Source organism: Columba livia, chromosome 2 (assembly GCF_036013475.1).
Source record: "Columba livia isolate bColLiv1 breed racing homer chromosome 2, bColLiv1.pat.W.v2, whole genome shotgun sequence".
Classification (NCBI taxonomy): Eukaryota; Metazoa; Chordata; class Aves; order Columbiformes; family Columbidae; genus Columba; species Columba livia.
In genome coordinates this window covers 147,523,740-147,547,271 of record NC_088603.1, presented here as the reverse complement: position 1 = coordinate 147,547,271, position 23,532 = coordinate 147,523,740, and the positions used below count along the sequence as shown (strand labels likewise).

At 43.0% G+C, this 23,532-nt stretch overlaps 1 long non-coding RNA gene across 1 annotated transcript in view; it reads left to right on the top strand.

Moving 5' to 3' along the window:
- Nucleotides 1-4,306: 4,306 nt before the first annotated feature.
- Nucleotides 4,307-23,532, top strand: part of LOC135578692 (uncharacterized) — a 47,481-nt gene continuing 28,255 nt past the window's right edge. Inside the window, exons 1-2 of the long non-coding RNA XR_010470757.1 lie at nt 4,307-4,482; nt 4,823-4,945. This is a non-coding gene — a long non-coding RNA (uncharacterized LOC135578692). The remainder of the gene's footprint in view (nt 4,483-4,822; nt 4,946-23,532) is intronic.

Genomic DNA, 23,532 nt, shown 5'->3' with positions numbered 1-23,532 from the left:
TATTTTCTGAGCTTGCTAGGGAAGAGCAGAGAAGGATCTTTTCCTTCCCATTTATCTCACACCACAACTTCTAACACCATACGGGAAACCCACTTGCTCCAGAAAGCATCTGCAGGTACACTGTTTTGGCACACATGCAGGATAATTTGATTCAGCATGCTTTCCAAACCAGAGAAGAACACAGCATGCTCAAGAAAAGCTAAAAACCATTGGCAGTTCTGCTAATGGTTGCTTTCCAGCTGTAGTTTCTGAAGTGTGTTGGAGCTGGGGAGCCAGCGGGCTTGCTGGTTAAGGGAGATATCTGCCCTGCAGCCCCATGGCCAGCCCGTTCTGCATGCGGGCCTCAACTCTGCAAGCGCGGACTGGGGCAGAGCCAGGGCCTCTCCCTGGGGCTCTTGGAGAGACATCATCCTCCAGGTGCCCACGGTGGGGATGGGAGGGCTGGGCGGGAGGCGGAGGCCAAGCCTGGTGAGCTCCCGGCTGCCGGGAACGCTGCTCTTTCCAAGTGACAGAAACATGCCCAAAGCGATTACTCACCTGCCTGAAGCAGAAGAGGCCCATATGTAACAGGACAATTTGGCCTCTAGTTGCTTCAGCAGGTTTCTGTATCACACCAAAAAGTGTTCAACAACATTAAAAGTCACATTTTTCTGCATCTGTGTTTGGTTCAGTCAAGGACAACCCAAAAAGTAAATGCAAAAGTAAGCTGGCAGTATGGGCTTGTGTTACCTTCAGGAGAGCTGGGAGAAAAGGGTAGATGAACAGGCAGAGGAGGGAAATGGGAATCTCCAGAGTCAGTTTGTCATATTAAACTGTTCCCTTCTTGTCTAAGATAGGTACCTCCAGGAGCTGAGCCTAAGCTGTGCATCTTCAGACAGCCTGTGAGTCACGATGACTCTGGACCAGCTGCATATATCTGGTGGCACCTTGGGAGAGAGTGGTCAGCTGAGGAGGGCCACTTGTTAAGCAGCTGCAATACTAAAAGACAGCTCATATTCTCATAAGCTTTTTCTTCAGTCTTTTATCCCCTATTTCTCCTTCTCATGTAATTTTTCAGGCATTTGGACCAAAGTAGACATGGACCATGCCCAAACAATGTGCAAGACCTTAGGTTGTGCCAGGAAGAAGTCAGTAGCCCTGTTTACCATGATACTGGATTGCCATTTTGATTTTCTTCCATCTCTGATCACCGGTTTGCATCCTGAGATCTCAAAGCAGGTGCAAAGGTGGATAAGGACGTAGCACAAAGTAGTGGCACAACAGGGCAATAACCTGCAGAGCTTATGTGGTCATTGAACCTCTGGTACAAGTAGGTATTTATTTAGCTCTTGAGAATAACTCCCTCCAGTAAAATTCAGACTCTCTCAGATACAGGAATACTGAGCCTCAGGCATATCACCCTCTTAATGCTGAGCTTCTGTGAGTAGCTTTTCTGTGTGAACGGGCCTGTTTACTCCATATGCTTATAGTGCCTTTCCCAAAGAGCAAAACTGCACTAGAGAATCCCATATCAGAATCATAGAATGTCCTGAGTCGGAAGGGACCCACCGGGATCATCGAGTCCAACTCCTGTCCCTGCATATGACAACCTCACAGTTCACCCCATGTGTCTGAGGGTGTTGTCCAGTCTCTTCTTGAACACTGTCAGGCTTGGGGCCATGACACCTCCCTGGGGAGCCTGTTCCAGTGCTCCAGCACCCTCTGGGTGAAGAACCTTTTCCTAATGTCCAAACTGAACCTCCCCGGCACATCTTCCTGCCATTCCCTCGGGTCCTGTCACTGGTCACCAAAGAGAAGAGCTCAGCACCTGCTCCTCCTCCTCCCCTTGTGAGGAAGCTGTAGACCACAATGAGGTCTCCCCTCAGTCTCCTCCAGGCTGAACAAACCAAGTGACTTCAGCCGCTCTTCATACGGCTTCTTCTCCAAACCCTTCACCAACTTCATGGCCCTCCTCTGGATACTCTCCAGTAGCTGAACAGGATGATTAGAAGCCAATTCTGTGAAAGGAATGAGTTTTATGTGAAGATAATAAATTTGGGTGTGACATACATACTAAAGGAAAACTGCTTTAACATAATACATATGTGCCTCAGAAGCTGTGGCTATGTGCCTCAGAAGCTGTGGCTATGTGCCCATCCTTTCCTGCTCGCACTAACTTACCCTGATGTATGTGTGCCTCCTTGGTCGGAAAATACTTTCTAACTCCCCTGCCTTTATGACTGACTGGCCTAAGTCCAAAGTCTCTGTAGTATCATATATCTGTCTGCATGCCTTAGTGTTCACAGCTAAACTAATCATGGCAACTAGAGTTGGTTAAGTACCTTAGTGCCTGGATGGATGGAAGAACACTGCTGGAGATCGATTTATCTGCTTTAACACTAAAAGCCATGTAAGAAGGTTGGGTCAAATCATCCTCACCTCTTACTATGAGGCTATGCCAAGGGACATTGTCACATCTCCTGTACTGAGCATTGAGGGGGGTCAACTGGCACCCAGAAAGCAATGCTTGGCACTTTTTTGGTCAAATTGTGTGCGTGGCAGCTGGGCAATGGGGCAGATGGCACTTCCTGGACACAAGTGGCTGCTCTCCAACAAACAAGATTTTCCACGAAATATGGCAAGAGAAGCACCTTCTTTTTTATATGAATGTGGACCTTGCTTTAAAGATCTTCTGGCTGCCTCAAAATCGTACCTCTCAGGTGGTTCCTTGGCATTAGCCTCAAAATGTTTCAGAAGTTGAAGTGAGTCTGTGGTACAGAACACCACTTGCTATGGTGATGGTTACACGTGCAGCATGGAAAAAAAGTTGCACTTCTGGCCAATGAGCTTGCAGATTGAAATCAAAAGTTTGGATGACAGTAACAGAGAGATGGATTGTCTTCTTGAAACACAGCAGTCATTTTTTGTAATGCTTAAACAAAAATATGGGGTCTTCTGTTTCACCTGTTGGCAGCCACAACCAACAGTAGGTCTATAAATATAATTTGATTTCTCATCTCAAACCTGAGAAAATCTGTGAACTGCACTAGTCTCTGTGGCTGTTGCAGATGGATGTTATTCTTACTAATCCCTGTTCAGGTTTTAAAGTGTACGGTGATGAGCAAACACATCCATCTTCCTGTTACTATAACTCCTTGCCTTTGCTTGACCCCACTCCTTCTTTAAAAATAGAAAATGTTTTTGGAGGGTAACAAATCAGGAAGCATATGTTTTACTGCCATCTTTGATGTGAAGCTAGTATGTGATGATAAAGCAGTGAAATTGGACCAAAATGTGGAAATAGAAATAAACAAGATAAATGAACTCACATCAGAGAGGGATGTGGACTAGCAGTGATCACTTTGAAAATATTGGTCTTACCCCCATGAAGGAGAAGGTGTCTCTGTTTCCACAACCGAAAAACCCAGATAAAATGGCTTGCCTATCTTTACAGGAGCGATGCTACATTTATGGACAAAAAAAAATATTATATACTTACTTATTATGACAGAAATGACACTACAGCAAGCAAAACTAGGATAGGAATGGTATTGCTAAAGCAAAAAAAGCCCAGTTGACAAAGAACATTTGGAATACCTGTTAAACAGATATTTCCCTTTCTTCATAAGGGAAATAATTTCTCTATTAGAGAAGCTGTCTCTTCAGAACGTATGTTTTTTGGAGATACTTTGACTATGGAATAAAATGAATTTATTGAGATGGATCACAACACCTTATTTGTATCATAGCACATCACTGTATTGCTTGTTTGGGTATTTGGAGCTTTTGACACATTAGCCTTGATATGCATAAGTTTATTACTTCTTTTGTTATGTTGATGGTCGTGAATTCCTAACTCCTTTGAACTAGATTTTTGAAAAGACCAAGTTGAAAAAAAGAGCTCTCAGTAAACATCTGTTAAGAATGTGAGACACAAGAAAGGAAACTTTGCTGTCAGGGAAGCCTTCTTTGTTCAGAGTAATCTAACTAGTCATCTCCTGTACTTGGAGCTATCTTGTCAGCTCGGTATTGTTTCTCTTCTGCTGAGCAAAATCAGACTGACTTTTGTGTTACTAATTCCCCAAAGAAACCAGAACCTTTACACTTCTGAACCATTTCTCAAAGCATTACCGTTTGGGGGTCTTATTTCACATTCCATGCCGGATTTGGGAATTCCATTTCTTATCGGGCTCCTCAGCGTATGGCCCCTGTCCCCCCTTTCCCACCTCCCTCCACATGATACGAACACCACCAGGATTTCCTCTCCATGCACAGCACACACAACAAGTGCTTTTCCTTCCCAGTGGCCTCTCCCCCAGCTCCCCAGCCAGCATTTGCCTGGAGGAACGCCAGCTGTGTCTGAAATCACTGAGAGAAGAACAGCAGTATCAAAAGACACTGACAGATAATGCAGGAGAGAGCTGGAAGAGATGCTCTGAGATAATATTTCAAGCCAGCCCTAGCTTCCTGCCACATTTTCATTTGGACCAGGCTGTATACCAGGTGAGGTTCAATCAGATTTCAGGTTGCAGACCCATGTTTCTAAGGCTTTTTTCCCTCTTTGCCTTAATATACTGTAGTCTTCAGGTGGCTATTCTTGACCTGGTTGAGAAATGCCTTTGGGGTCAGTAGCCAGCTCTCTGCAGATTGCTTCAAAATTGAGGCAGACTGGTGCACAGTCTCTTTTTTCGCTCCTTTCTGATAAAACCATTAATACTCTTCATGAGCAAGCTGGGGCAGTCCGTGAACCATTAACCTTAATCCATTTGACATTCTCCTTTCCATGTTTTAATTATATTTACAGCTTTCCAGGAGGTTCTTAGCCTTTCTCTTTTTATCACAGGCTTTTCTCAGCGGACCCCAGCTTCACTTCGAATTCCCTTGCATGCACATAGTAGCCTGTGCAATGTACCTTTCTTGTGGCCACAAGATTCAGCTTGTAAGAAGTGACTTGAAAAATAGGAACGTGAGTATATTTTTACATTTGTATTTCCAGGGCACTTATCTACTAGTGATTTTCTGAGCCCTTTACATAAAAACACAATAAATCAGGTAAAAATAGAAAAAAACCCTAATCGATGCTGAAGGCTGTCCAACAGAAATTGCTCTTGCACTGTTCGCAGCTTGACATTGATTCTTCCTTGGTTTCTGAACCTGCCCTTTGCAATGCAGCTGCATCTTACGGTTGCTATAGCCCCAAGTAGAGCTATGTATTTTGTTATTTTTTTCACACAGACACAGGGCTTGAGAGAAAAGGCAGCTGGTTTACAGTGTAGAAAAGTAGCTCACAGCGCAGTTTTGAAAAGAAAAGATCATCAGGTCCATGGAACTGAAGGGCCTTGTCAGTGGGCAGTGATTCATAGCTGCCAGAAATGCTCTCTTCTGGCAGCACAAAGGCTAAAGGTCCCACCCGTGCTGACCGATGGGGCAGGCCTCTGCCGTCATTCTGATCCTCAGGGGTCAAAAAGCAAAGCAGCTCAATCTAACTTGAATCACTCCGTGGCTTTAAGAAACGCAGTGCGGTTCACTGTGCCACCGCAGATGCCCTCGGTACCTCTTTCTCTGTGGGTGACCCTTGGAAAGTGATGGGTCCTCTGGAGACTTGGAGTCCCATTTGGCATCCTCATGTGGTTGTCCTGGGTACTCACAAGTATCTCAAAAGATAGTAGATGCCTATTCGCGGCTAAATGAATTAGGGTAAGTTTTGTCTGTCTTATACTGTGGAAGAAAATTGTTTAACCCTTGATAACAGAGATGTCCTTAAACTAGACCCGTGCTCACATGGTTTCAGTTTCCCTGCAGATCTCTCTTAAATAACTTTTTGAAGAGCTCTAGTTTTTTTCCTTTCAGGCTGCTGATGCTAGTAGTGGAATGATAGAAGCCGTATCAAGTCATGACTTGGCTTCTCTGAGAGCCTGGAAATTTTAATCCAGGGCTTTCTTCCATTACCTCACAGGAACATGGCCCACAGGGCTATGTTAGCAGAACCATGAATGATCACATTAAAAGAAAGAGAACCATTGTCACTGTGTTATTGCACACTGCTATGCTTCCAGGTAGCATTTCTTTACCTTGCTCTGAACCTGGGATTCATTAAAGCATTCTGCTTTAAAGTGAATTCTGTTCTTTATCTTTCCTAAATCCAAGGACGGACCATGTCTGTATTCCTACAACACATTTTTTCCTGCCCTATCTGCATATAGGGTGTCTATTGTCACTCATTACTGCAAAGTCAAGGCACCCCTCAGTCTTTCATACCACGTTAGTGAGGTAGGGAAGTAGAGTGACTGCCATTTTCTGAGGCACTAAAGCCCAGTGGGAAGAAAGCTGAGAAAAGAGATATTCAGATTCATTCCCAACAAAATTCCTAACTTTGTTTCTTACTCTGATGATGATCCTTTATTGCCTGTTAATGAAAGGTGCTGAAATGATCGATAGATAATAAAATGCCAAATGGTCACATCAAAGGCTTATGTAATTTGGTGTCCTTTTGTGTGTAGGGATGGGTAGAGGTGTTTGTACAATGAAGACTGTTAGAACAAGACAAATGTACATGATATTGGGAGCAGCTTTCAACTGTTTTCAGATCAGAGTTTTTCTGTATGAGAAATGTTTTCTACTTCCTCTCCCATTAACTTGTTGGATGTTCAGTAAAACCATGCAAAAAGATTTCATGCACAAAACTCTTCGGCAAAGAAACAGCCCTGATTGACTGGATCCCCTTTACTCACATTTGTCAGCTCCTTCAAAAGTCTCACATACAATTACAAGGCAGGTCTTACCTTTCTGAAAGCTGTGCTGACTTCCAAAGATACATCATATGTATTCAGGCATACCCTATTTCTATTTTTACTACAATTCCTACTCATTTGCCTGGTAGCTGTGTCAGTCTTAGATGTCAATAGGTCCCTTGATGTCCCCTACAGAAAAAGACAACATTGCATCTTTCAAGTTCCAAAGTGTTTTTAAGAGAGAAGTTAAAGCATCACAGCTGACCCTTCAACAAATTGGCTGATTAGCTCAGTATTCAGATTTTTTGTCCACATAGGTTCATCCTAACAGTGTCAGAACGCCTTGCATTGATGCCTTAAGTGATGTGGTTAACATCTATCATGTGATGTTTACTCTTCTTTCCTCCTCTGGGGAGGAGTGTGTGCCCTTGGAATGTCTTGTTTTGGTACAGCTTTATCAGTTTTGGTTTTCTTTGTCTTTGTTTTCTTTGAAAAATGCACATGTTGCTCTGTGTTTATTTTAGAGAAGGTAAGGTTAGAGAAACAGGGACCTTAAGTCTTGAGGGAACTCATTCCACAGTTGCAGGCTGACCAGTTCTGTCTCTTCCACAGATAAGCTTTGCCCTAGTTTTAGGGAGGTCTGGTTCCAGCAGAAGAGCGAAGTTACTGCGTACAGATTTTATTGAGGGTTTTTAGCAGGCTTTAAGGTATTTTGGGCCAAAAATGTGAATCATTTGATTGATGCATCACATTGTGAACTCCATTTGATAGACCTTGTGAAGCTGACACCAGACCTAGAGGAAAAATTTGATTTCTTGTGGTCAGGTCTATTATTTTAGGCACTGCATGAACCTTGGGTACAACCTGAATGCCTTAAACCAGATATATCACACTACTGATGTAGCAGTAAATAGCTGAAGTGGGTCACTGCTGGGCATGCAGTATGTCCCAACCACGTACAGAAGCCACGTTCAAGTCCTTATGCGGCAAGTCAGCATTGACGGGGAATGACTGCTCCGCTAGCAAAGAGCAGGGGACCCTCCCAGGGCGGCTGAGTTTGGGTTCCAAGCTTCCCAGCCCTGTGACACACCAGACTCTCTCTTCACATGGACTCCATGTGTGGTTTCAGGCTCACAGATCATGGATTGGCTGAGAAATTAGTGCTGAAGAGGAGTTTGGCAAAGGTAGTTTTCTCATTAATATTAATCTGCATTCTCATGTGTCGTGGGATGCCTGAACAATTGCATTCTTGGTGTTAAACAACCAACTTCATGTTCCTGATAGTGCTCCTGTGTTGCTCTGAGCAGCCATCAAAAGGGTGTTTCAGAGTAGTTTGAAGTCTTTTCATGTTTAAGAGGTTGAGACTGATGCTTTCTAGCCCTGCTAGCTCAGGTGCCTCTGCTGTGGTCATTTAAAATGCTCACAGGCTGAAGCTGAGCCACAGAAAGCAATAAAAAAGCAACAAAGGACTCACTAGGAATTTGGTATGAAGGGAGGGCATATAAGCTTTCTGGTGCACTCATAGATTTTTTGCAGGCATGCATCCAGCATTAGACTCAGACTCCTAATTTCCTTTAGGCTATGATTTCATGTGGCTCAGTTTATTCATAGGTATCCAAAGAGTTTAAAAGTCTCATACAGTCCAGAAAATTCCTAATGACCCCAGACAGCTCCATAAAGCAAGCAAGCACTGCAAAAGCAATAGCAACCTTAGCAGCTATAGATTACTTTCTAGAGCTTTAAGTCTTCCCTTCAGAGCACACAGCCAGGCAGAGTTAGCTGGGTCATCTGCTGCACAGGATGCACTCAGGTAGCAGATACATCAGGCCCTTTTGCAAACCTGACTCCACGGTATTGCTCTTTACTCCCACCCAAGATGGTTATAAGGTGGCTGTGTAGCTTAATGCGAGATAAACCAGGTTTTAGCTCCTTCAGATCCCTGCAACAGTGCAGCCACCACTGTGCTGCTGACAGCCATCCCCCGGCTCCTTGGCCCGGTGACAGCTCGGGTAGCTGCAGTCTGCCGACTTACAGTCTCCCTGGAGTTCCTGTTGGCAGCTTTATTCCTTTCCCACTTCTTGTCCTAATTTAGTTGGGTTATCTTGCTGTGTGCTGTTAACTGCTATCAAAATCCATATCAGAGGTGGCTACATGTCAGGTTTGGTGAAGTGGTCTTTCATTAGGGGACCCTAATCTTCCAGGCTTTACTCCTGTGTATAATCTGGAGGCTTGAAATTAGGCTTCCGGTGGTCCAGAACTACTATTGGGTGATGCACTCAGAAGACTAACATTGCTTGAGTGGCCTAGAGTTGGAGATGCACATCTATACAAAATCCTTGCTGCAAATGTGGAGGCTTTGTTTAAATTTGCTGCTTCAAACAAGTTTGAAGATAAATGTAACATTCTGGGAAAAAAAGTGAGAAACTGAAGGGATTTACCTTGCTTGCCTTGCAACCATTAAAAAACTTGTGACTTTGAATCCTCTTATATACTGAACAATGGTATCCGCAGCCTTTCAGCTCAGTTTGAGATCAGTGGAAGACAGAAAATATTATAAAAATGCAGCCCAGTGGGCTTGAGTGTAAATGGATTAAAATCAGTGGAGCAAAGACTCCACTGGTTTTGAGAGTTTTCACAGAATCGTAGAATAGTTGGGGTTGGAAGGGACTTTCAAAGCTCATCCAGTCCAACCCCCTGCAATGAGCAGGGACATCTTCAACCAGATCAGGTCGCTTAGAGCCCCGTCCAGCCTGGCCTGGGACGTCTCCAGGGATGTGGCATCTACAACCTCTTTGGGCAACCTGGGCCAGTGTTTCACTACCCTCATTGTGAAACATTTTTTTCTTATATCTAGTCTGAATCTCCCCTTTTCTAATTTAAAACAATTACCCCTTGTTCTATCATAACAGGCTCTGCTGAGAATTCTGTCCCCATCTTTCTCACAGGCCCCTTTTAAGTACTGAAAGGCCACAGTAAGGTCTCCCAGAGCCTTCTCTTCTCCAGGCTGAACAGCCCCAACTCCCTCAGTCTGTCGTCACAGCAGAGCTGTTCAGCCCTCTGACCATTTCTGTGGCTCCTCTGGCCCCTCTCCAGCAGGTCCATGTCTGTCCTGTGCTGAGGGCTCCAGAGCTGGACACAGGACTCCAGGTGGGGTCTCACCAGAGCGGAGCAGAGGGGCACAATCACCTCCCTTAACCTGCTGGCCACGCGCCTTTTGATGCAGCCCAGGATATGGGATGTGCACAGGTCTACAAGCTAAGAGGAAGCTGATCAACAATTTTGAGAAAATATTTTTTAAATAAATGCGTAATACTGGTATATCTGATTTGCCAGTAGACATTAATGTTTCTTCTTTTCTGTGGTCTCCAGGCTAAGCAACTCATCTGCGACACATAGCGAGAGGTGAACACCTCCAGAGAGCACCTCCTCCCATCTGAGGGCAAGATCTAAGATAGGGAGGATGAATTCTCCCTAGAGCTACCTTTTGCTCTGCTCTGATTATGGAGGAAGCTTTTATTTCTCAGCTGGCAGGATGGAGTACAGCCACCCTGCACAAGTAAATAATGGGAAATGCATCTAAATTTTCTGCATGTGATGTAAATTAGAATCTAGATTTTTCCTTCCTGAGTGACAAAACATATCAGCTGTGAGTTTCACCCAACAGAAAATACATACAGTATATAGGCACATATTTAAAAATCACACAAATTTAAGGTAAGTTATACATGGTGAGTTATACATGCATTTGTTTTGAGACACAGTCAATATCTATACTGGCAGAAGATTTTTAGCTTTTGATATACTGCTCTGGTGATCGCCTGTGTAGGGTGAAATGCATCTTTAAACACTGCGCTGTCAAAGTAATATCCACAAATCATTCAGCGCCCATCACTGGCAGATAGTAAATATTTTATACTTTATTGAAAAATAATATTTCTTTTTCTCAAGTATTGCTCATGTGTTCCCTTTGGGCAACTCTCAGAATAGCCTTTTGGGATTCATAAAAACTAATAGTTCCCTTTACGCTTTTAAAGCTTTTGTCACATGGGCTCCCCAAAGCACTTCCATGGCAGAAATCCTAGTCACTTAGTTTGAAAGAAGAATATACATTAAGGGAACATAGGGAGAGTAAAAGTTCTTTCATCTGTGCCAGCATGAAGATGTCACCTGTGCTGCGTGAAGGACTGGCACTAGCACGCATGGCGTCTCTGCAGGGGTGCCATGGAGGAACGACCCTGCTCTGGGAGGACGTTTCGAAGCAACGTAGAAAAAAATGAACTGTGTGCATGGGGAAGGCTACCAGGCTCAGTAGAAAGGCTATGAAAGGAAGGTGTTGTATTTCCTTTTTTAAAAATTCCATTATTTTGTTATTTCCCATGTCCTGATTCATCTTTCTACTGCTGTGATTGCAGCTGGACTGAAATTATTTGATTTGCTTATAATTTTTGCCTTAGAAGATAAGTGTCCCTTAACATCATACCAGATAAGACTGACACTGAGCAGGATTTCTGCGCTGCCATTCAGACCAGACCACAGGTACCTCTGCCTTGCCTATTTTGGGGCTGTAGGTTGGCATGGCATTGCTCAGATTGGCATTGCTTGCTGTGGCAAGCAATGTCTGTTTTATCAACCCCAAATTAGACAGTAAATTTAATTCTGCCACTCCTCATGACCCATATGCTTAGGAAGGCTGTTAAAACCCACAGGTAGCTTTCCCTCACATTACCCACATCACCACTAAGTCCTCAAAAACTAAGCTGGGAATACCTGCTGGAGAGTAAACTTTTGGACTTGCCCATGGGCAGCCTGGCCAGACACTATATGATGGTAGGGTCCACAAAGACTCTGGGGAATCTCCTTCTTAACAAGCACCAGAGATCTGCTCAACACCATGACCTGGCTGGGCGGTGGGTCTCAGCCAGGCACCTGGTAGGGACATGTGTGTCCCCAGCTCTGCTGGCAGCACACAAGCTGCAGGGTTGCACTACAAAGGCAGGTATTAAATATCACTGTAGAAGCTGAATAGGGTTCTGCAGGTGGAGAAGATCACACCACCCACAATTAATTCCTTCCCCCCACCTGTTGCTGAAATACTTTTCCCTCCAGAGGTGGAGAAGGCTGATGTTGCCTGGGCAGTCCCTGTTCTTCTTGGTCTGGGGAGAAGGGAGCGAGCCGAGCCATCCACGTGCTGTAGACCCCTTAAAGCTAAAAAATGGCACCAGTGTTGCATGGTTTTAACTGCTACAGTTGGTGATGCTGGCCCAAGTTTCATCTGCCATGCTTATGGTTTTGAGGAACAGCAGTGTGTTATTATGTCCCTGGAAGCTGGAGATTACAAATGGGAGAACAGAAATAATAATAATAATAATAATAATAATAATAATAATAATAATAATAATAATAATAATAATAATAATAATGTAGCTTCCAGAATGCTTTTTTTGAAAGCAGTCTAACACTCTGCCCTTGAGCTATTCCTCCAAACAGAATTTCCAGTATGTATTCTTCCCTTTCAAATGTCTAATGGAGTGTTGAGCCAGCAAGACAGATGGGAGGTTCGAGTTTCTGCCTGCACAATGGCAGCAGTGTCTGTGCTGTCAAAATTAACTCTGCATTTTTTCCTGCTCATGCTGGAAAAAAGATCTTTCTAACCTTTGAAAAATGTACTGTGTGCTCAGAGATCTTATGTTCCTCCTCTGGTTTAGTTCAAACAAAGCTGATTCAAAAATTCAATTCTAATGTCATTCAGACAGCCAGTGATACTCAAATATTGGTATCATGAAGGTATATTTTAAACACATGATCTCAGGGTACATGGAAGGGTAAGCTCAATGGATCACTGCTTGGCTAATGAGAGGATGGGCATTGCATAAAAACCTGAAAAGCAGCATCAGCCCCACTCTATAGATATTTCCGAAGTAGGCTGACACCATACCTGCTGAAACTGGCACTTACCAGGTAAATCCTGCTCTGGGTTGCACCTACCCAAGGAATTCCATCATGCTCTGTGGGGTTTTGCAGCTGAAAGGAAGGACAGGGCCCAGTCGATTTTATTACACACCTAATTGATGTTGAATGGCAGCTTTTGTGATTCATTTATCAGCCAATGCACAAACTGCATCAAAACATCAGACACATGAATTGGCACTTTTTGACCTGAGCTGCAGGACAAAGAAGGTTTGTACAGGTTTGTAAGATCCATTTTGACTTCTCTGCCTTTGATGGCAATAGCACATGTTCAGCATGAGCCCAATTTTTAAAATATAAGTGACCCCCTTGAGGATCTGTTTGAAAAAAGTCAAGACTTCTCAATGATGGAAAGCAATGTTTTTCTCTTTAAGGGAAGGAAAGAAGCAGGTAAGGAGGAGTGAGTACTCTGCTGCTTGGATATGGAAGGCACATGTAAATCTAAGATGCCATTTATCATTATTTGATACATAGCAAAATACAGTAATTTCATTTAGCAGCAGGTTTTAAGAAGATTAAATGTGCTAGGAAAATTGTTTTAAAATAACAGTATAACAGGGTATTGTAAATTATTTTGCAGTAAGCTGTCATACCATGTCACCATAATTCTTCAATATTTAATTAAAACCCACAACAACTTAATATTCAGACCCTGTCAAGAAAACTAATTGGATACAGGGACCAGCTGCTGGAGAAGTTTGGATGTCAGCTTCAAATGGTGATGTGAGCAGTTCACACTGGCTTGTGGGGGCCCATTTAAAATATTCGATCACCATGGACTTATGGAAAAGGCTGGTTTTGTTTATAATAAAGTCTTGGCATTTCAGCTAGAAAGATTTATTTTTGCTGGCAAGATATACTAATCCTATTTAATTAGAGACTGTTTTTTGAAAAGGAATTCTTAGCTTAATGCTCTGTGATAGAAAGTTCTCTCTTGGGAAAGGTGACACCCACCGGTGTCCATGGCTTTAGGCACCTCTGCTTCTGCACACCCAACAAACCTTCTGTTTAACCCCCTACCTCTTCTAAGGTAAGGATGGATAGGATGAATATTTCAAACCACCATTACCCTTTTTACCATTGTAATCATTGCACTGGGCCAAGTGGTCACTAGATCAAGCTACGCGATTACGGAGGAGTGAGTCTGGGAACTGTAGCACCCATTGGAGCGAGGCCAGCCACACCGGCCAGGTTTTATGCTAAATAATGAAAAGCCTAGCGTTAAATGCATTGCAATGAATCACATGCCTATTCAGGGTGATACCTGATAGCTCTGCAGTCTCAGAGGTGTGTATACTTTTTAAAAAATAAGTTTTAAATTACAAGTGCTTTGTACAGCTCATTTGTAAACTCACAAGTACTGGGTATTGCAAGGTATCTGTATTTCAGTGTTTTTCAGAAAATAGAACACTGTTTGCAAATTGCTCGGGAGTAGAAGAAAAAGTTCAAAATTATTGAAACTGGCATAATAGAGATTTATAAATATTGTGTTAGCAGAGCAAGTAGGCTATGTAATTCTCCTACCTTTGCAGTATTATAAAATATCCACAATAAAAGATATTTTCTTTCCTAGTAAATTGTTACAATTTTTTTCCATTATTGATTTATATTGAAGTGCTGAACTCCAACACTTTCGTTACTAGCTAGCAATTAAGATGAAAGCACTGTCCTCTCTGAGAACGGCATCCGTTCAGGTGACACGGAGATCTGACTCGGTTTTGCTCTTTTACTCAGCAGCTGTTTGCAAAACAATAGAGAGGAACTGCACTTGATTTCATTACCTTAAAAATAAAGTGGAAAAAAGAGAGAGAAAAAAAAGGCTGGAAATATTTAGCTTACAAAGAGATGAGAAAATGGGTTTTGCAGGGAGCTAGTGTCATTCTGTATGGAAGCTAATATACAAAATTCAGAGTAAATGCAAATTCTGTATGTTAGGCAAATTAGAGATGGTTGAATTAATCATGAATAAGGGACCAACACTTGTGTGGTTTCTGTCTGGGTTCTCCAGCTGAGGCTGATTTCTGGTTATGCTCTCATTGCTGCTTAAACAGGTTCTTCTATAGCTTAGTCCTGTGCGTACCTGAATCACTTACAGACACCAGGGGTGCCAAAGCATCTTGCGGTGCATGGCAAGGAAATGCCTCTCCTGAATGTGGAGATGTGCTGGATGTCAGTGGGAGTCCCAGACCTGGGACTTGCTCCCAGCTCCTGTGGGACACTCAAGGACCTCAGCCTGGGCTCCTGGGGTCTGGGCCTGGCCCTGGGGAGCTCTGTGTGTCCCACTGAGCCTCCTGCTCACATTTCACTGTTCTGGCCTTGTGGCTCTTGCCTGGTGGCTGGGAGACACGTAGACCTGTGCAATGGAAGCATTCAAAGGCAGCAGAAGCCGCTTGTCTTTCCTGGCTGAGAGTTCTCCATCAGCTTCATCTATAGAGTGATGCTGGGTGAGCTGATACACCCAGTGATGCACTTGGTGTTAGTCCTGCTTATATCGCATTCTCTTTCTTTATGGCATGTGGGCAGCCCAGTGACACGACTGTCACAGGGATGGGAAACAGCTGTCCTTGTTCCCAATAACGCAGAATGAGCATCCATAGGACTGGGCAATGAGTCTCCTCAGAGCTTTTATCTCATACTAAATTTGCTGGAGGAAGAACAGAATCCTTCTAGGCTTTGGTTCGACATCAGGTGGTGAATATTCTGTTCTTGTAAAGCTTGTTCTACCATAGAGAACAGTGTTCCTCTGTGTTAAATTAGTGTACATCTTCCACGTGCAACTTCTTCTAATTTAATGAATTATTTAGCAGTGCCGTGCTCACGGGCTTGTGCCAACATGGTAATGGAATTCTGTACCGGCTACAGATATAGCCAGATGTTCACAATTTTTCTGCCTCTTTCTGCACAGATTTTATGCAAATTGTGGTAAGAACAGCACTGCCATCACCACCTTCTCCGTTAATAAATCCCATAATGGACTCCATGCCTGTACAACCCAACCCATAAGGGACAAGCTGCTGGGTGTGATCCTTAGTCTTTGTGAGTTAAGGATGCATGGTGGTGGGAAGGCAAAGGCCACTGGGGCCATTTTTTCACTCACCCACTCCTGCTGGTGTAAATCATGTGTAAAGCAGTTTGTAGATTTACACTAAGGTATTGTCGGGGGAGAACTAGGCTCAGAAAACTCAGGAAGAATTAGATAAACTGCAAAGATAAGGTAAGATCAGAAGGTGATGACAGAAGCACAGTGGGAAATTCTGAGCTGTTGTGTCTGAGAGTTTTACAGAAACCTTTTTCCCTTTTTTTTTCCTGTGGATTTTTTTTCCAGTACTGGTGTGATTTTTACAGAGTACCTATGAACAGAAGAGCTGGCCCAACTCTCCCCCTCTTTCCACTATTCAGCCTCCTCCTCAGAGGATTTACTTGTGATTTACACTTCCAGAAGTGAGAAGAGACTCAAGCTGTGCTTATGCAATTATACTGAACTGGGCAGAGAGGCCAGCAGAACTGAAGCTGGTGGATTTTGGGGCTGAGGCTGTTTCTGCACAGCTGTGCTCCCCGCTTGGCTGTTCCAGTCTCTCCAGAGTGAAGCAAAGCAGATGACACCGCTCTGGAGTCAGAACAGTTTAAGTCCAGGGCTGCTTTTCAACTCATAATGACACGCCTGCTTTGCAAAGTATTTAAATATGAGGTTCACTCCCAACAAATTCATTGCAGCATTTAAACCTAAGCACATGCTGAAATGTTTTTTCTGAAGTGTGTCCTTGGTTTGATGGCATTTTTTACACGAGGTCAAAGTTAATAAGCATCAGGCCCAAAAACATAGCAGTGTGAGAACTATCCTTCTATAGAGATCTAGAAATGTAATTTATAATTCAAGTCTTCCAAGGGAAGGATAATTGACTAACTTTGCACTGCTGCATTGGAGAAAACAAAAGCACGTTATGTGTTTGTGTGCTCTGCACTTTTTGTTTTTATATCATTTTGTTTTACAAATTGCTTCAGGTTTTAGGGGGATTGAAATCCACCTGATGCCATAAAATGCTTCCTATAAAGCAAAGTCTTGCACCTTGCCATAGCTGTGGGCTTTTGTGGAAACGCGGTGCTTGCTCTGGGCTCCATCTGTGGTCCCGCTCACCCCCAGTACCCATTAATTACCTGTGAAGTTCATACCCTTGCACGGGGACAGGTGACAGATGATCCCTGGCCAAAGGGATCTCTGCTTTCTGGTCACTTGAGTCGCCTTGCCAATGAGGCTGTATTTCTGTTTGCTCAGTTAATGAGGATCCGCGTTACGAAACGCATGGCAGGGATTCAGTATACATTACCAGTTAATAGACATAATTGAGTGGAAGGAAAACTAGTTTCTGATGTCACAAAATGTCTCTTGTGATAAAGCATTTGGAATATAATGGTTAACATTTCATTTAGCACTTAGGGAAATTTGTGTACTGGTTAATATGTGGTGTTTGTGAAATTATGATGACATAATAATTGCTTGCAGATACACTCCTATTATAGTGGGTGAAGCCTTCCTCTCCATTTTTCTTGTCTATCCAGTCTTACTAATTCTCCAAACACACCATCAGACATCTGGTGCCAGGATTTGAGTATCTATTTTTCTGCCTCCACATCTAGACTCCAGAGAAAATAGCCAAAGCTTTTTCTTGTTTTGTTTTTTGTTCTTTTTGTTTGTTTGTTTTTTCCCCAGAAACCTAAATACCGAGATCAGTGGGACTTGAAGAATGAGTAATACTTCAAATTAGGCAACTTAGCTATGCTATAGCACACATGTATGTAGCAGATCAATACATAAGCACCAGAAAGGACACTCAGAGCATGTAGCATGATTTCTAGACTTGGTAGGACCACTAGAAGTTCCTGTTGTGCATTGTACAGACTTTCTTTGGCACTTAGTGACACTCATCTTTGGCACTATTAAAAAATCTTGTCTCTGGTTTGGGAAAACAGCTAGCAAACTAACACTGTTTACCTGGTAGTTTGACCATCCATGTTCTGATCTAACAAATATTCATCAATATGGATTTTTATTTTGAAAAAATCAGACTCAACTCAGACATAATTTTGCCTTTTTTTTTTTTTTTTTTTCAGTAAGTCCTCGTATCAGTTTCAACTAAAAAGATGAGTTTAACTCACAGGTATATCTACTTTTCCAGCATGGAAAACCTTGAGAATGAGAGGAAAATAGGAATACATTAGGGAAAATAAACCATGCTTTCCTCTTTAAATATAGAAAAAAATAATGTATAAAAATCTTTTTGCCTCTTACTTGAGTAGACTAAAATCCTAGAAGCTTCTTATATGTGCTGGCTGACTGAAAATAGAGAGCATATTCACATCATCATCCATAGAAAACCTGCCTGCACAGCCTGTATAGTCCTGGAGCTGTCGGAGGCAGGGAGGAGATTTGGTGGCGGCAGCCACATATGTGGCTGTGCTCTTCCCTTGTTTTCTCTCAGAAATAGGACATTGGACAACATGCCCCTTCAGGCTGATGTGTTATGACCAACGTTAGCTTCTTAAGCTTGAAAACAGGAGTTGCTAATCAAGATACCAGCAATTATTTCAGTACTAGTAGTATTTTTTTAAGTATTAATCAAAATAAGAAAGAAAAATATGTGAGTCTAGAAAATAAAGCAGTCAAACTTCAGGCTTCCCATGTTGCATGTGTGTACTTTGCTTCATTTTGTACCCTGCCATGCAAGTGCTCTCCAGGGAGTGGGTGCAGGAGCCAAGCACGTGTTGCTGAAAGCATCTCGGTGAGTCTCCAGGCTGCTAGGGTATGTTAATTTGGGTAAGGAGGGACTATGGGAGCCTGTGGATGAAAAGAAGAAGGTGATTTCTTCTACCAGGTAGAAAGGCAACAAGGGAGTAACTTTTGGTGAGGGAGGATCCAGGGTATGGGCTCACCCTTCATATAGCCCAACTCAAGAAAATGACATGAGCCAGAATTTCTGACGTTACATCTAATTCCTTATGTACTGCACAGAGGCAGTGAGTTCTTGAGCTGATGCTGCCTGGGCTTTGGATAGGCAATTGCTCATGGTGGCATACAGAGAAAGCTGACTTCTCTGAGATCACTTGGATAGAAAGGTGACCTGGGACAGGAACAATTCACAGACAAGGAGGAAGACACCCACCGTGCTCTGTTCTTAGTGCTGGTGCAATCCCCTGCCTCAGACAGGGTGTCACCGTCACAAACCAGAGCAAAACGTGAGTGATTCCAGCACATTAGCAATAGCTCTCAGACCAAGGACATCAGTCGGTGTGAAAGAACCTATGAAACATCTGGAGGGAAATGTCTGTTACAGGATGGTGAGAGCTGGTGCGGCATCCCGAAGCATCCACCGCAGCTGTCTGCAAGTTGTCCAGCCTTGGTGATAGTACCTGCTTATGAGGAACTGGTAGAGATGTAAGAGATGAACAGGAGGCCACCACCAAGAGCTAACCATATAAAACCTCGGTTCTCCTAACGTTCCCATGTGTGTTAAAGCATTGAGTTCTCACTGATTTAAACAGACCTCACTGACTCAGTCTGGTAACTCTGTGCACCATCGGTTCCCATGATGTTTTTTTAGTCTGAATGAAGATGGCTAACACCTCAGAACTAGTTTTCTTTACCTATAATCTACAAAGGCTTTATGTTCAATTTATAGAGAAAAATTGTTCTATAACACCAGCCCATGATGTCACAGCCAGGCCTGCCATACTTTGTGGGATATTAACCCAAATATACTTTTTGAAATATGTGAGAGTGACTCAGGGAAAATCTGTGTCTCAGACAAATTTCCAGACAGGGTTAGTGCCTTCATTTTCTTTTGTTCCCACTTGGAATTTTTGTCCAACCCAGCGCCTGTTCATGGTCCAGGGATGAGGGGAGTGATCTGGGTGCAAAGCTGGAAAGCTAAAAGAAAAAAGTAGAGTAAAAAACAATAAGTAGGAAGGAAGCTATTGCTTGTGTGATCCGACCCATGCTGTGGCTCATTATTATTACTTGCAACAGCAAATGTTGATGTAAGTGCTGCAGAGTGCCAGTAATTAGTAGGCATGCCTCTCCAACTGCTGCAGCATGTGGTCAATGAGTTCCTGCCTCCAAGAGATGTTCTGCACTGTAAGAAAAGAGATTTATGCTACTGATAAACATAAAGAGAGTTTGAAATACAGCCTATATGCCACATTAGAAATGAGATTTCTCCTACACCTACACATTGAAACGATCTCAGGCTGGAGGGCTGGTGGAAGGTGAAGCTCAGCATCCAGGGTGCAAATCAGAATATAATTCTCTCTGTTTTCTTCCCCTCAGACTCCCACCAATCTGTTCAGCAGTATTGTGGAAAAAGAAATCAAACCCACGTAACATGGAATGCTGTTGGGCGGTTTAGTGACATTCAATTATGCATGTCCAACAGCATCATCAGTACGGCTGACGCCTTCCATAGTTTCCACATCTGTGTTGTACAGAATTCCCTTAATTATATTTTTAGTCAAACTCTTTTTGCCACTTGTAGGCTATACACATTTTACAAGCCCAGTAAATAGAGCATGAGTGAAGAAAATGGTGAAGTAACGAGATGGGACAGAACACTGTGTTTCTTGCTAACAGGATGGATTTTAGGCAGGAGCTGACATGGTGCCAGGCTAAGTGGGGGCAGTGATGGTGCTGCAACCACATCACTTGGGGGCTTGTATGGTGTGCCACTTGGTGTGAGGCATAGGAGAAGGGGCCTCAGCTCCCCTTTACTCCTGGGTAGATCGCCACAAAGATGATTAAGGGAGTGGAGCACCTCCCTTATGAAGAAAGGCTGAGGGAGCTGGGTCTCTTTAGTTTGGAGAAGAGGAGACTGAGGGGTGACCTTATTAATGTTTATAAATATATAAAGGGTGAGTGCCATGAGGATGGAGCCAGGCTTCTCTCGGTGGCAAACAATGATAGGACAAGCTGGAACACAAAAGGTTCCACTTAAATTTGAGAAGAAACTTCTTCTCAGTGAGGGTGACAGACACTGGAACAGGCTGCCCAGAGAGGCTGTGGAGTCTCCTTCTCTGGAGACATTCAAAACCCACCTGGACGTGTTCCTGTGTGACCTCACCTAGGCGTTCCTGCTCCAGGAGGGGGATTAGACTAGATGATCTTTTGAGGTCCCTTCCAATCCCAAATATACTGTGATACTGTGATCCTCCTTCACTGCTGAATGAGGTTTGGCACTGCAGACCTACCCTGTGGCACATTGCATTTCCAACTTAGTAAAGAGCTCAGGCCCAAATGTCCAGCCTCTGAACTGCTGAATAAAGTCCTTTTAGAACCTCATGAGGATGGAGAATGTCTTGGGTTGTAGAGTCCAAGTTTTTTTTAGTCACATATCACTGTGCAAATATCCTCACAGAATCACACAGAATCACAAAATGATTGGGGTTGGAAGGGACCTCTGGAGATCATCCAGTCCAACTCACTTGCTAAAGCATGTTCACCAGAGTAGATCACACAGGAATGTGTCCAGGTGGGTTTTGAATGTCCCCAGAGAAGGAGACTCCACAGCCTCTCTGGGCAGCCTGTTCCAGTGCTTGGGCACCCTCAGAGTAAAGAAGTTTCTCCTTATATTTAGATGGAACCTCCTGTTTGAGTTTGTGCCCGTTGCCCCTCATCCTGTTGTTGGGCACCACTGAAGAGAGTCTGGTCCCACCTGGCAATCTTGTATTAAACTATGCCTTAAAATGAGATCACTATTTAATTCTACTTCTATTAAAATGCAGATCCAGGAATTAAATCCTCTGCTCACTAGGTAGGTTTTTTCAACTTTTGGTATAATTTTAGAAGATTATTTTACAGCCATGAGCTCTTATGCTAGCAATAGTCTCTATGTTTAACCAACATGGGACATGATACTACGTGAGTGTAATTGTCCTTCAGCTTTAAAATCTATGAACAGCTATGCATTTGCCTCTTGTTCAGCTTGAGAGGTGTACCTCCTTTTTTTCTCCTATAGAAAGAATCATATTTTAAATTAAGAACACACTGACAAATATCTTAATAAACTACATTCTGCTGGTTTGCTTCACAGTGGGAATGAGCAGCTTAGAGCTTTCTAACATATTTTTCTTACTTTGTCTTCCTATGAGCCCATGCTTCTGAAAGCACACACTGCATGTGTGTGCGTGTATATACGTATATGTGTTACTAATAAATTTTCAATCTCTTGACTAATTTCAACCATATTTGACAGTCTCAGAGGTACTGAATCCCTACAGATTTAATGAAAATCGGCAGCCAAGTAGAGGAAAGAGCTGTGCTGTCATCGCCACTGAAGGAAAAGTTGCAGCACAAGCTTTGTACAACCCTTTCTTAGAAAACCCTGTCAAGTTCCCAGACACAGGAAACAGTCATTTGGAGCTCACACATTATTATATGTTGTATAGTCAAGCCAGGACTCAAATCCATAGGAAAACAGCTTGCATTAGTTCTTCTGCTTTGAACTATTTGCTATAATTACGTGTTTTTTCTTGCTTAGAGAACTGGATATTCATGCAAATGCATACCCACCCTTCTATTTCTGCTCCTTGTCATATGTCTGGAAGCTGTGTATCTGTCAGACATATATTTGAATATATCACATGAATTAAGTTCTGCATTTCACTCTCTCACACACACAGATCTTTCCATCTCTGTATACTCCAGCAGTTTGAATGCTCCACATTTGCATCCTTTTCTCAATTTATAGATTTTGTTGGCAATCTTATAGACAACTGTATTACCACGATCTGTGTCTTCTATCTCCTCACTACCACATATAGTTGGACCTATAGATGGATATCCCATGGCAGTATACGGGGAGCAGAAACAATGACATAAATAGGGCATTATACTGTCTCTGGGTAAGGGGGTGATGTTCTGATGGTGGTGTACAGCCAAGGCTTTGCACAGTTTACAGTTACCCCAGAGGTTCTGACTAGATTTGGCCACAATTCAAACAATAAATCAATACATTTGCTATTAGTAACACATATCTGTTACCAAAACATTGGTCCAAGTTACTTAAACCAATAGTTCCCTAACTGCAATATTGCATTTGGTGCTGGGAAGCTGTTCCAAGAGCTTTTAAAGAGAAAATAACAGTTCTTCTTGGGTGCTCTGTGTTTTCACAATAAACAACCATAAATAAGATGCTGTTAGTAGACTCCATTTTCTCTGATTACACAGCTACCTGCCTTTCTGTCTATCAGTCACACAGTAAATCTCTCCCTTTCCATGAAGCATCTTACATTGTGCAAAATCAATATACTGTCAGAGTACTTTGCTGCCTTACCGGTGACACAATCATGGCATCTCCTCCAGTGAGAGTGACTTTGTACAGGAGAGGGAAAGAAAACCACGCACAACATTCACCCTTTCTCAGGGCTGGATTTAGCAGAGGTCTGAGAGATCGGAACCCCACAGGGACTTTGTCACTTTTTTGGCTTCAGTTCGCTTCATTTAGTGTTCAGGATCCCTTCACCTGGCCCCTTTGGTTTACAGCCCCCAGGGGCCTCCGACATCCCACGGCTCAGCAAACTTGGCCAGACTGCGGCAGCGGCAACGAGCTTCTGCCAGTTCCCAGCTCAGCATTATCGCTGTTCAAACATTTACCGCATGTGCAATTCTCAACAGCTCTTAACTCTGGCAAATCAAAACCAATTTTAACCGGAACACTCCAAGACACTTCTCTACAACATGGGCTATCTATCTGTCTGACAAATTCAGACTTGCTTCTCCCAGCTGCTTTGGCACTAAAGCTGTTTTTAACCAAAATAAAAAAAAAAAAAAAAAATGCAACCATTTTCTTCTTTATAGATATTGAAAACA